Source organism: Choloepus didactylus, chromosome 5 (genome assembly GCF_015220235.1).
Source record: "Choloepus didactylus isolate mChoDid1 chromosome 5, mChoDid1.pri, whole genome shotgun sequence".
Lineage (NCBI taxonomy): Eukaryota > Metazoa > Chordata > Mammalia > Pilosa > Megalonychidae > Choloepus > Choloepus didactylus.
The window spans coordinates 37,425,267-37,438,211 of NC_051311.1; the positions used below are offsets into that span (position 1 = coordinate 37,425,267).

Consider the following 12,945-nt stretch of genomic DNA (forward strand, 5'->3'; position numbering starts at 1 on the left):
AAAAAGCCAACCCATTTCTGGTATATTGCATCTGGAAGCTTTAGCAAAACAAAACAACATACTTGGTGTGCCGGTTTGAAACTGTTATGGACCCTAGAAGAGCCATGATCTTTTAATCCAATCTTGTTGGGTGGAACCTTTTAATTGAGTGTTTCCATGGAGATGAGATGACTCACCCAACTATGGATGAGACCTTTGATTAATTATTTCCATGGAGATGTGACCCTGCCCATTCCAGGTGGGTCTTATAGATCACTGGAGTTCTTTAAAAGAGCTCATGGAAACAAGGAGCTGAGAGAAGCTGAGAGAGACATTTTGGAGAGAAGCTAAGATACATAATCCAGAGTTTTCCCTGGGAGAATAAGTAAAGGAGCTAAGAGAAGAATTCCAGAGTTTGCCAGGAAAAGCTAAGAGAGGATATCCAGCTGCTTAGAGAGAAATGCCCCAGGAGAACCAAGCAGAGAGTTGAGAGAAGCTAAAAGAGACAGAATCCCAGAAACATTTTGGAGAAATCCAAACATTTTGAAACACAACCTGGGAGCAAAGGACCAGCAGATGCTAGCCACGTGCCTTCCCAGCTGACAGGTGTTCCAGACACCATCAGCCTTTCTTTAGTGAAGGTATCCTCTAGTTAATGCCTTAGTTTGGACACCTTTATGGACATTTGGGAACTAATAAATCTCCTTCATAAAAGCCAATCCATTTCTGGTATTTTGCATAATGACAGCTTTAGCAAACCAGAACACTTGGTTAAATTTATTCCTAGACATTTTTATTCTTTTAGTTGCTCTTTGAAATGAAAAATTTTTCTTGATTTTCTCCTCAGATTGCTCATAACTGGTGTATAGAAACGCTACTGATTTTTGCATGTTGATCTTGTATCCTGCCACTTTGCTGACCTTGTTTATTAGCTCTAGGAGCTTTGTTATAGATTTTTCAGGACTTCCTGTATATAGGATCATGTCATCTGTAAAGAGTGACAGTTTTACTTCTTCTGTTCTAATTCAGATGCCTTTTATTTTTCTTTCTTGCCTAATTGCTCTAGCTAGAACTTCTAGCACAATGTTGAATAACAGTAGTGTTGGTGAACAGCCTTGTCTTGTTCCAGATCTTAGAGGAAAAGTTTTCAGTCTTTCACCATTAAGTATGGTGCTAGCTGTGGGTTTCTCATGAACCCTTTATCATGTTGAGGATTTTCCCTTCTACTCCATCTTTCAAAGTGTTTTTATCAAGAAAGGATGCTGGATTTTGTCAGATGCCTTTTCTGTGTTAACCAAGATGATTACGTAGTTTTCCCCTTTTAATTTGTTAATGTGGTATATAGCTTTAATTGATTTTCTTGTGTTGAACCACCCTTGCATTCCTGGAATAAAACCCACTCAGTCATGTTGTCTAATTCTTTTAATGTGCTGTTGGATTCAATCTACAAGTATTTTGTTGAGGATTTTTGCATCTATATTCGTTAGTGAGATTGGTCTGTAATTTTCTTTTCTTGTAGTATTTCTAACTGGCTTTGGTATTAGGGTGATGTTGGCTGCATAGAGTGTTAGGTTGTGTTCCCTCCTCTTCAATTTTTTGGAAGCGTTTGAGCAGGATTGGTGTTAGTTCTTCTTGGAATGATTGGTAGAATTCCCCTGTGAAGCTATATAGTCCTGGGCTTTTCTTTCTTGGGAAGTTTTTGATGACTGATTCAATCTCTTTACTTGTGATTGGTTTGTTGAAGTCTTTTATTTCTTCTCAAGTCAGTGTAGGTTGTTCTTCTGTTTTTAGGAAATTGTCCATTTCATCTAAGTCATCTAATTGGTTGGCATAAAGTTGTTCATAGTCTTCTCTTATGATCTTTCTTATTTCTTAAATCTCGTTTATGATTTTATTTATTTGCATCTTCTCTCTTTTTGTCCTTGTCAGTCTAAGTGTTTGTCAATTTTATTGATCTTCTCAAAGAACCAACTTTTTATTTTGTTGATTGTCTCTATTGTTTTTTGTTTGTTTATCAATTTATTTCTGCTCTCAACTTTTTTTCCATCTGCTTGCTTTGGGTTTAGTTGCTGGTTTTTTTGTTTTGTTTTTTTATTTGTTTGTTTGTTTTTTCTAGTTTCTCCATGTGTGCATCTAGGTCTTTGATTTTGGCTCTTTGTTCTTTTTTAATGTAGGCAGTTAGGGCTATAAATTTCCCTCCAGCACTGCCTTCATTGCATCCCATGAGTTTTGATATGTTATGTTCTCATTTTCAGTCACCTCAAGATATTTATTGATTTCTCTTGCAGTTTCTTCTTTGACCCACTGATTGTTTAAGAGCACGTTGTTTACTCTCCATATATATATATATATATATATATGGATTTTCCAGTTCTCCAACTGTTATTGATTTCCAGATTCATTCTATTATGAGCAGAGGAAGTGCTTTGTATAATTTCAGTCTTTTTAAATTTTTTGAGACCTGTTTTGTGCCTCAACATGTGGTCTATCCTTGACAGTGATTTGTAAGCAGTGAGAAGACTATATACCCTGCTGTCTGGGTGTACAATGTTCTGTATATGTCTGTTAGGTCTAATTCATTTATCATATTCTTCAGGTTCTCTGTTTCCTTACTGATCCTCTGTCTAGATGTTCTATCTATTGATAAGAGTAGGGTATTGAAGTCTCTAGCTGTTATTGTAGAGACATGTATTTCTCCCTTCAGTTTTGCCAGTGTTTGCCTCATGTATTTTGGGGCATTCTGGTTAGGTTCCATAAATATTTATGATTGTCACTTCTTCGTAGTGGATTGTCCCTTTGCCTCTTATAACAGTTTGTATTTAAAATCTATTTTGTCCATTATTATTATAATCCCAGCTAGTTTTTGGTGACTGTTTGTATAGAATATTTTTTTCCAGCCTTTAACTTTCAGCCTATTTGTGTCCTTGGGTCTAAGGTGAGTCTCTTGTAGACAACATATAGATGGATCATATTTTTTTTATCCATTCTGCCAATCTGTATCTTTTGATCGTGGAGTTTAATCCATTAATATTCAATGCTATTACTGTAATGGAAAATCCACAAACATATGGAGAGTAAACAACATGCTCTTAAACAATCAGTGGGTCAAAGAAGAATCTGCAAGAGAAATCAATAAATATCTTGAGATGAGTGAAAATGAGAACATAACACATCAAAACTTATGGGATGCAGTGAAGGCAGTGCTGAGAGGGAAATTTATAACCCTACCTGCCTACATTAAAAAAAGAAAAAGCTAAAATTTTATCCTTTAACTTTTATATGTCATATCCTATTTTGTCTCTCCTTTACCCTTTTAGTTACGCTTACTGATAATCTTCATTTCTACACTCTCCTCCAAGCCTCTCTTGCCTATCTTATCCTTTTAGCCTGCAGAACTCCCTTTAGTATTTCTTGTAGGGCAAATCTCTTGTTAATGAACTCTCTTAGCTTCTGTTTATCTGTGAAAATTTTAAGCTCTTCCTCATTTTTTTTTTTTTTACTAGCAGAACATCACATAAGTTTATTTCAGTTGTAACAGCAATGTTAAAATTGACAAGTTTAATTCTTAACTGCAGCAAGTAAACTTAGCCATTTAAGTAGTTTTAAAGTTATTCCCTTCAAAAAACTGAGGGAGCTTTTCTTTTCCACCACCACACACAAAGATTTCCCAATAGTTCTATTTTTGGAGGACTTTCAGTCTTCAGTAAACTGCTTGGGGGGATATTTCAGAACTTTCTTACCCAAATGAAAACTAATCTGGACAAATTATATATTGCATAGATTGAGCTTCAGATTCTCTTCTTTAGAACAGAAATCAATTATCATACAGTATAATTTTTACCTATTCATCACACAGTAAAAACTATCTATCCTGAAAAATATGATGGACACATTCTGTGACCTTCCTGTTAATAGAATTATTTCTTATATTTCCTCCAACAAGAGAATTATTATTATATATCAAAATTACCAACTTAACATGGGACACTCATTCAGTCTTTATTGATTCACAGGGATATGAATTAGTGCCCAGCTTGTATCTCTCCTTAAGTGGATGGAATTATTTAATACAAGTTTGATGCAGGACAGTGAACCTTTTACAAACATTTACGATTTAGGCTAGTTATTGAATAGTGTGGAAAAAAAGAAAACTATAATGACAGCACACTCAATTCAAAATTTAAATTTTTTTCCCCTCCTTAAATAACATTTACTTAATTGTCATGAGGCAGCTATTCTGTTTTCAATAACCACATTTAGGGATACATTCATAGGACTGATTGGATGGTCCAGGCAAAATGGTTATAGAAATAGAGGCAGTGTCATCTAAGAAAATTCATTTACATATCAAAATCTAGTTTGATATCTGAAGCTTACAAAAGAGTGAATTCTTCAAACTAATGCCTTCTGTAACTCAAGCACTCTTCTCTTGGCAAGAGCAAGCTGAAGCCTATCCATGAAGGTTAAATGTGCTTAACATGAAACCATTCTTCTAAGCCTAGATTCGGACTCCTTAAAAAATTGATGCTCAAGAAACAGCGTGGTCTTTGTAGATTTTTACTGTCTTAAGATTGAAACCCTATATGTTCATTCATCAACTATCTTCCTTTTCTGTATTATTCTTGGCACTAAATAAGACCGCTTAAGTCTATTACACTTTCACATTCTCAAATAAGAACTTAGGATTATAAAATGTGCATAAACATTTTATAAATGGCATTATTTGGAGAGATGACACTTTCATACCAGAATTTTACATAAGAGGATAAACGTTATGAAGCAAACTTCCTTTTAAAGTCAAGTGAAAGAAAACTCAAGCCCTGTGCAGTTTTAAAATTGAATGGGACATTGTAATGGGTCATCAGTATTAGCAATCTAAAAAATTCTAAATATTGAAGACGGGACCATGGGAGGCAAAGATGAAAATTTCAGATGTTTCCCATCTGTGTTAGTTAGGATTCTCCTTGGAAACAGAATCAATGAGAGATGTCTCTTATTATCAAATTGTAAAAGTGACTCACGCAACTGCGGGAGCGCACGAGTCCAAATTCTGCAGAGCCGTCAACAAGCTGTCAACTCCAAGGAAGACGTCTGACGAACTCTTCGGGAAACAAACCGACAACTTTGACGAACTCCTCAGGAAACGAACCGGCAACTTTGAAGAACTCCTCAGGAAACGAACCGACAACTTTGACGAACTCCTCAGGAAACGAACTGGCAACTTCGACGAGCTCCCCAGGAAAAGCTTCACTGAGCAGCTGAAGAAGAAGTGAAGGTTCTCTAACCGTCCGGCTTATAAGCCTCCAACTGATCACCCGGACCAAATCCAGCCAATTGCATTCTCTCACTGTGGAAACACGCCCCTTGATGAGTCATCAGTCAGCTGCAGTCAATTGACTGATGATCCGACAAACCAACCAGCCTCAAATAGCCTCACAGGAATCGTCAGGCCAGTGCCCGCTTGACCAGACAGCTAGGCCACCTAGCCAAGTTGACACATGAACCCAACCATCACAGTCCACCCCTTGTCAACTTGGCAGTCGTACACATCACCTAAAACCATATCTTCAAAATGAACGTTACAGCTTATGCCATATGATAAGGGGATAAGACAGAGAAGAAAGAAAAAATATTTTCTTCACAGAAAAATACCAACATAATCATCACAAAACGAGGAGGAAATATTCATATCATCATAGTCCTCGTTTCTGTAACTGGTCACGTGGCCGTAGTTCATATTTATCACGACCTTCTTCCACTACCCATTCCATGTTCCCTTTACCCTCAGCAAACACTTCAGCTGGCCGTGGTTCTTTGCCTGGTGGGGTGACCCAAACCTTCATTCCTGAAGTTTCTTGGCCATTGGTAGTCCTGCCTGGATTGGGTTGTTGCAGTTTTCCATTGACTTGAATCACGGGGCATGGTAGTACTAAGAGACGCCCCAGGGGATCTCCTGTATGCCAGGAAAACTCTTCTTTACTTCCATTGTGTAGTTGCAGTGCTATTTCCCCTTGATAGTCAGGATCAATCGCCCCAGCCAGTACAGTAATCCCCTTACTTGCCTGTTGATTCAGAGGCATAAGAAGCCCAAAGTGGCCAGGTGGCAGCCTTAACTTCCAGTTCAATGGGATTATTGTTGTGTTTCCTGGTGGAAGCACTCCTCCTTTTGGAACCAAGACTTGTAGACCAGCAGAGCTTAAACTTGCAGGGACAGGAAGCAAAAATTTCCCTAGTGGATCACTAGGAGTGATAGTGAGTGGTGCTACTCCTGTTTCCACCCCTTGATTCCTGGACCCATGAATCCTGGCTATGGGAGAAACAGCACCATAGAGTGGACGCTGATTCAGAGCATACACAGCCTCCTGGAGAACACTACCCCAGCCCTGCAAGGTATTGCCACCTAGTTGGCGCCGTAATTGAGTCTTCAATAGGCCATTCCACCGTTCTATCAACCCAGCTGCTTCTGGATGATGGGGAACATGGTAAGACCACAGAATTCCATGAGCATGTGCCCATCCCCTCACTTCATTTGCTGTGAAGTGGGTTCCTTGGTCCGAAGCAATGCTGTGTGGAATACCATGACGGTGGATGAGGCATTCTGTAAGTCCACGTATTGTAGTTTTGGCAGAAGCATGTCGTGCAGGGAAGGCAAACCCATATCCGGAGTATGTGTCTATTCCAGTAAGAACAAATCGCTGCCCTTTCCATGATGGAAGTGGTCAGATGTAATCAACCTGCCACCAGGTAGCAGGCTGATCACCCCGAGGAATGGTGCCATATCGGGGACTGAGTGTGGGTCTCTGCTGCTGGCAAATTGGACACTCAGCAGTGGCTGTGGCCAGGTCAGCCTTGGTGAGTGGAAGTCCATGTTGCTGAGCCCATGCATAACCTCCATCCCTACCACCATGACCACTTTGTTCATGAGCCCATTGGGCAATGACAGGAGTTGCTGGGGAAAGAGGCTGATTGGTATCCACCAAACGGGTCATTTTATCCACTTGGTTATTAAAACCTTCTTCTGCTGAAGTCACCCTCTGGTGAGCATTCACATGGGACACAAATATCTTCATGTTGTTTGCCCACTCAGAAAGGTCTATCCACATACCCCTTCCCCAGACTTCTTTGTCACCAATCTTCCAATCATGTTCCTTCCAAGTCCCTGACCATCCAGCCAAACCATTAGCAACAGCCCAGGAATCAGTATACAGACGCACCTCTGGCCAGTTCTCCTTCCAAGCAAAGTGAACAACCAGGTGCACTGCTCGAAGTTCTGCCCACTGGGAGGATTTCCCCTCACCACTGTCCTTCAGGGATATCCCAGAAAGGGGCTGCAGTGCTGCAGCTGTCCACTTTCGGGTGGTACCTGCATATCGTGCAGAACCATCTGTAAACCAGGCCCGAGTCTTCTCTTCCTCAGTCAACTGACTGTAAGGAACTCCCCAAGATGCCATAGCTGTGGGCTGGGCAAGAGAAGGTAAGGTGGAAGGAGTGGGGGCCATGGGCATTTGGGCCACTTCCTCATGTAACTAACTTGTACCTTCAGGACCTGCTCGAGCTCTATCTCGTATATACCATTTCCATTTTATGATGGAGTGCTGCTGTGCACGCCCAACTTTATGGCTTGGTGGGTCAGATAACACCCAGCTCATGATAGGTAACTCAGGTCTCATGGTAACTTGGTGGCCCATGATTAAGCGTTCTGTCTCTACTAAGGCCCAGTAGCAGGCCAACAGTTGTTTCTCAAATGGAGAGTAGTTATCTGCAGAAGATGGTAAAGCTTTACTCCAAAATCCTAAGGGCCTGCGTTGTGATTCTCCTATAGGAGCCTGCCAAAGGCTCCAAACAGCATCTCTATTTGCCACTGACACTTCCAGCACCATTGGATCAGCTGGATCATAGGTCCAAGCGGCAGAGCAGCTTGCACAGCAGCCTGGACCTGTTGCAGAGCCTCATCTTGCTCCGGTCCCCACTCAAAACTAGAAGCTTTTCTAGTCACTCGGTAAATGGGCCGGAGTAGCACACCTAAATGAGGAATATGTTGTCTCCAAAACCCAAAAAGGCCAACTAAACGTTGTGCCTCTTTTTTGGTTGTAGGAGGGGCCAGATGCAGCAGCTTATCCTTCACCTTAGAAGGAATATCTCGACAGGCCCCACACCACTGAACACCTAGAAATTTTACTGAGGTGGAAGGGCCTTGTATTTTTGTTGGATTTATCTCCCATCCTCTGCCACGCAAATACCTTACCAACAAATCTAGAGTAGTTGCTACTTCTTGCTCACTAGGTCCAATCAACATGATATCATCAATATAATGGACCAGTGTGATGTCTTGTGGGAGGGAGAAATGATCAAGATCCCTGCGGACAATATTATGACATAGGGCTGGAGAGTTGATATAACCCTGAGGTGGCACAGTGAATGTAAACTGCTGGCCTTGCCAGCTAAATGCAAACTGTTTCTGGTGGTCCTTGCTGACAGCAATTGAGAAAAAAGCATTTGCCAGATCAATAGCTGCATACCAGGTACCAGGGGATGTGTTGATTTGCTCAAGCAATGATACCACATCTGGGACAGCAGCTGCAATTGGAGTCACCACCTGGTTAAGCTTACGGTAATCCACAGTCATCCTCCAAGACCCATCTGTTTTCTGCACAGGCCAAATAGGAGAGTTGAATGGGGATGTGGTGGGAATCACCACCCCTGCATCCTTCAAGTCCTTAAGAGTGGCATTAATCTCTGCAATCCCTCCAGGAATCCGGTATTGCTTCTGGTTCACTACTTTGCTAGGCAGAGGCAGCTCTAGTGGCTTCCACTTGGCCTTTCCCACCATAATAGCCCTCACTCCAGGAGTCAGGGAACCAATGTGAGGATTCTGCCAGTTGCTGAGTATGTCTATTCCAATTATGCATTCCGGCACTGGGGAAATAACCACAGAATGGGTCCGGGGACCCACTGGACCCACTGTGAGACGGACCTGGGCTAAAACTCCATCAATCATCTGACCTCCATAAGCCCCAACTCTGACTGGTGGACCAGAGTGACGTTTTGGGTCTCCGGGAATTAATGTCACTTCTGACCCAGTGTCTAATAATCCACGAAATATCTGATCATTTCCTTTTCCCCAATGCACAGTCACCCTGGTAAAAGGCCGTAGGTCCCCCTGGGGAAGGCTGGGAGGAAGATTAACAGTGTAAATTTTTGGCAGTGTGACAGGGTCCTTCTCCAAGGGTACCCGGCCTTCCCTTCATTCAAGAGGCTCTGGATCTGTAAACTGTCTCAAGTCTGGGAATTGATTAAGGGGCCGTGACTCTCTGTTTTTGTAATTCAAGGGAGATTTTTGTTCACGTGGCCTAGAATTTTTCTGCTTATATAGTTCAAACAAGAATTTAGTCGATTGCCCATCTATTTTACTACTTGGTACTCCATGATCCACTAGCCAACGCCATAAGTCTCTGCGAGTCATATTATTTTGATTGCTGCTTTGAGCCTGTTTTCCATTATGGTAGCCCTGTCCACCTTGTCTGTGGCGATTAACTGCAGCTACTTGGCTTTTGCTGACTCGGGACCCGATTATCCCCATTGTGTTTAAAGATTCCAGTTCAGTGACAGCAGTTCCTACAGTAATATCTGACCTACAGAGAAGGGCGACTACAGAGCTCTTCAAGGATGATGGAGCTAGTTTCACAAATTTATTCCTTACAGTCCTGGTAAAAGGTGTGTCCTCTGGACATTCCAGGGCTGTGTGAGCAGGTTTTCCATGATAAATCCACTCTAACATTCCAATCTCTCTAAGCCTTTGAATCCCCTCCTCCACATTGTACCAGGGCAGTTCTGGCATTTCAACTTCTGGTAATGCCGGCCACCTTTTGATCCATGTTTCAGCCAGCCAACATCATTATACTTCTTAATACTGCAAAACTCCGTGAAAGTGTCGAAAACGCTGTCACCCAGAGCCTCACTTCGTACTAGAGCACAATTAGGAGAATCAAATGGTGCTATTTTGCGTATTTCCTTTGCCAACTCCTGCCATGGACTCTTAGTACCCTCTTGATTATTGGAAATAGAGTCATTAGTGCCTCTGAATCTAATCAGAGTAGAAAACAAGTTGTAAAAGCCCATTTTAAGATTCCGTTTCTCAAGAACCACTCTCAGTACCAAGTTGTATTAGTTAGGGTTCTCCTTGGAAACAGAATCAATGAGAGATGTCTCTTATTATCAAATTGTAAAAGTGACTCACGCAACTGCAGGAGCGCACGAGTCCAAATTCTGCAGAGCCGTCAACAAGCTGTCAACTCCAAGGAAGACGTCCGACGAACTCCTCGGGAAACGAACCGACAACTTTGACGAACTCCTCAGGAAACGAACCGGCAACTTTGAAGAACTCCTCAGGAAACGAACCGACAACTTTGACGAACTCCTCAGGAAACGAACTGGCAACTTCGACGAGCTCCCCAGGAAAAGCTTCACTGAGCAGCTGAAGAAGAAGTGAAGGTTCTCTAACCATCCGGCTTATAAGCCTCCAACTGATCACCCGGACCAAATCCAGCCAATTGCATTCTCTCACTGTGGAAACACGCCCCTTGATGAGTTATCAATCAGCTGCAGTCAATTGACTGATGATCCGACAAACCAACCAGCCTCAAATAGCCTCACAGGAATCGTCAGGCCAGTGCCCGCTTGACCAGACAGCTAGGCCACCTAGCCAAGTTGACACATGAACCCAACCATCACACCATCTTTCAAAAATTGATCAACATCAAAGCCACTTGTCTATGTGCCAGAAAATATTCTGGCATAAGTCAGTTCTGTCAGTAGAGGAGGTCACAGTGACATGTGCATTATTAACACTTCTAGATTTCTACTTTTCCAAGAATAGAAGCAATACGTTGAACAATTCCACTCTTCCCCAGATCCTTACACTCAACACTGTAGGCACAGGGCACAGAGTGTAATCAAATCTGGGGTGATCTCTAACAGGTAAGTAATAGCACAGCTATATTCTCAAAAATACTGCCTAGATATTCTTTCCTATTTCATCAAACACTCAGTGGCCACAGGTTTAGCAGCCTGCATTAGCTGACATTAAATGCATTTTTGTGCCACAAGTCCATCTAAACTTCCTTTTAAGTACTTTTTAATATGTCCAAGAGAAAACACCTGCTCCAGTTTTAATTAGGGGTCTTGGCCAATAAGGACATAAACTCCATTTTTAACAATGTTGATTAAAACTGTTGGGTTCACTGAAGAAAAAGGACAGGAGAAAAAAAAAGTAAATCACAACAAACCTCTTTAGGTCAGTTAAAGGCATGTCTCTGGCTAGGATATTAAAATAAATTAATCTCACCAGCCCACACTCTAAAAGTTAATGCCGCTAGTAACAATCAACAGCAGGAAAAACAAACCTGCTAACAACCAGCCCACTTATTAGCAAAAAGCAGTTTAACTCAAATATGAGACCAAAGTATAAACACTACCTAACCAAACTGCCCCATCTACCTCAACCACCAGCAAGGAAGAAAGGAAATAACTGCAAAAAAAAAAAAAAAACAACAGTGAAAGTTTAAGTATTTCTTACACCAATAATAATGGTCCAACTCCTGAGATAGTGCTCAGAAGGACTAAAGGTGGAGTGAAGGCAATGTTTAGGGATTAGTATCCCACAAATAGTCTTTCAAAAACCCAAAGTACCACAACACACTAACTTGTCTATGAATTAGAGAACAAGATATTGCTGTTGCTTCTTTTTGTCTTTTGAAATATGCAATATTTTGTAGGCTCTGCCCTTCAATGTGAAAGCAGGACATTTTAAAAATTAGCTAAAATATTTGAAATTCTTTGACACCCCAATTTTTTTTAAAATTCAGTTTTATTGAGATATATTCACATACCATACAATCATCCATGGACATGCCAGTTTTGGGGACCATATATTTTAACTGTGAAACTAAACATACCCACACCTTCTCCTTCCTTTAATGAAACCACCTCATGAAAGTCAGAAAACTCAAACAATCCAAACATGATTAATGTTTAAAGTCCTTGAAAGTATTAAAACTTTTAGAGAAAAGGAAGGAAAGAGAGAAAGAAGAAAGAAAGAGAAACAAGAATAAGGAGGGGGGAAGCTTTAAAAGAAAGAAGGGGAGAAAATCAATGGGCCTCTTTTTTATTTGGCGACAAGCAAGTGCAAGAAAGTTCATTTGTAATTTGTTCAGTTGTCTATTTTATGCACATCTGCATTCTGGCTAGAAGGGACTTTGAGGTTTTTCTGCAACACATGAGCATCTGCAGGCTCTATCCTCTTATAATAGTTCTTCCGTGTCTCAATAATCTCAAAGCCAAACTTCCTGTAGAAGTCAATTGCTGACTCACTGCTGATCTGGACATGCAGATAGATGTTGTCAAAAGTGCCATCTGTTTCACAGATGTTTGAGATATGATTTAACATTTTAGTTCCTATCCCTAGACTTTGGTAAGGTGCCAGACATGCTAATGTCATGCTGTAAAGTCTCTTCTGATTCTGTGAATGATCCACCCTACAGCATACCACACCTACTGCAATATCATTGAAATAGGCAAGTTTTGCTAGCTCACCAACCTCCAGTACATCCTTGTAGAACTTGTCATTGTAGCTGACTGGAAAGATGACTTGCTTTAATCTCTTCAACTGTTTAATATTGTGTGGTGTCAACATCTCCCAGCTCTATCTGGCTACCTTTCATCTTCCCCATCTGCTGAGGCCATCGTTACCACCAATATCAACATTGTCATCACCGCCACCCTGTACTCTTTGCGGCCTCTGCTCGGGCCACTCTACCCCACAAGCCAGTCTCCTAGCCTGGGGCAGGGAACTGAGTGGGTGACGGAGGCCACGAGAGTCAAGCATGGCCCTGGGTCTCCGGAGGGGGTGGGGATGTGTCCTGATGCCGCGTTGGTGCCACTGCTTCTCCACTTCTCCCTCATTTTTGA

General features: G+C 41.4%; 1 protein-coding gene and 1 pseudogene across 3 annotated transcripts in view; one reads left to right on the forward strand and one right to left on the reverse strand.

Annotated features, from left to right (window-relative positions):
• The window catches only part of PRKAG2 (protein kinase AMP-activated non-catalytic subunit gamma 2), a 400,476-nt gene that overhangs the window by 254,922 nt on the left and 132,609 nt on the right, over window positions 1-12,945 (forward strand). The window lies entirely within an intron of this gene.
• On the reverse strand, window positions 11,791-12,698 carry LOC119533895 (annotated as a pseudogene).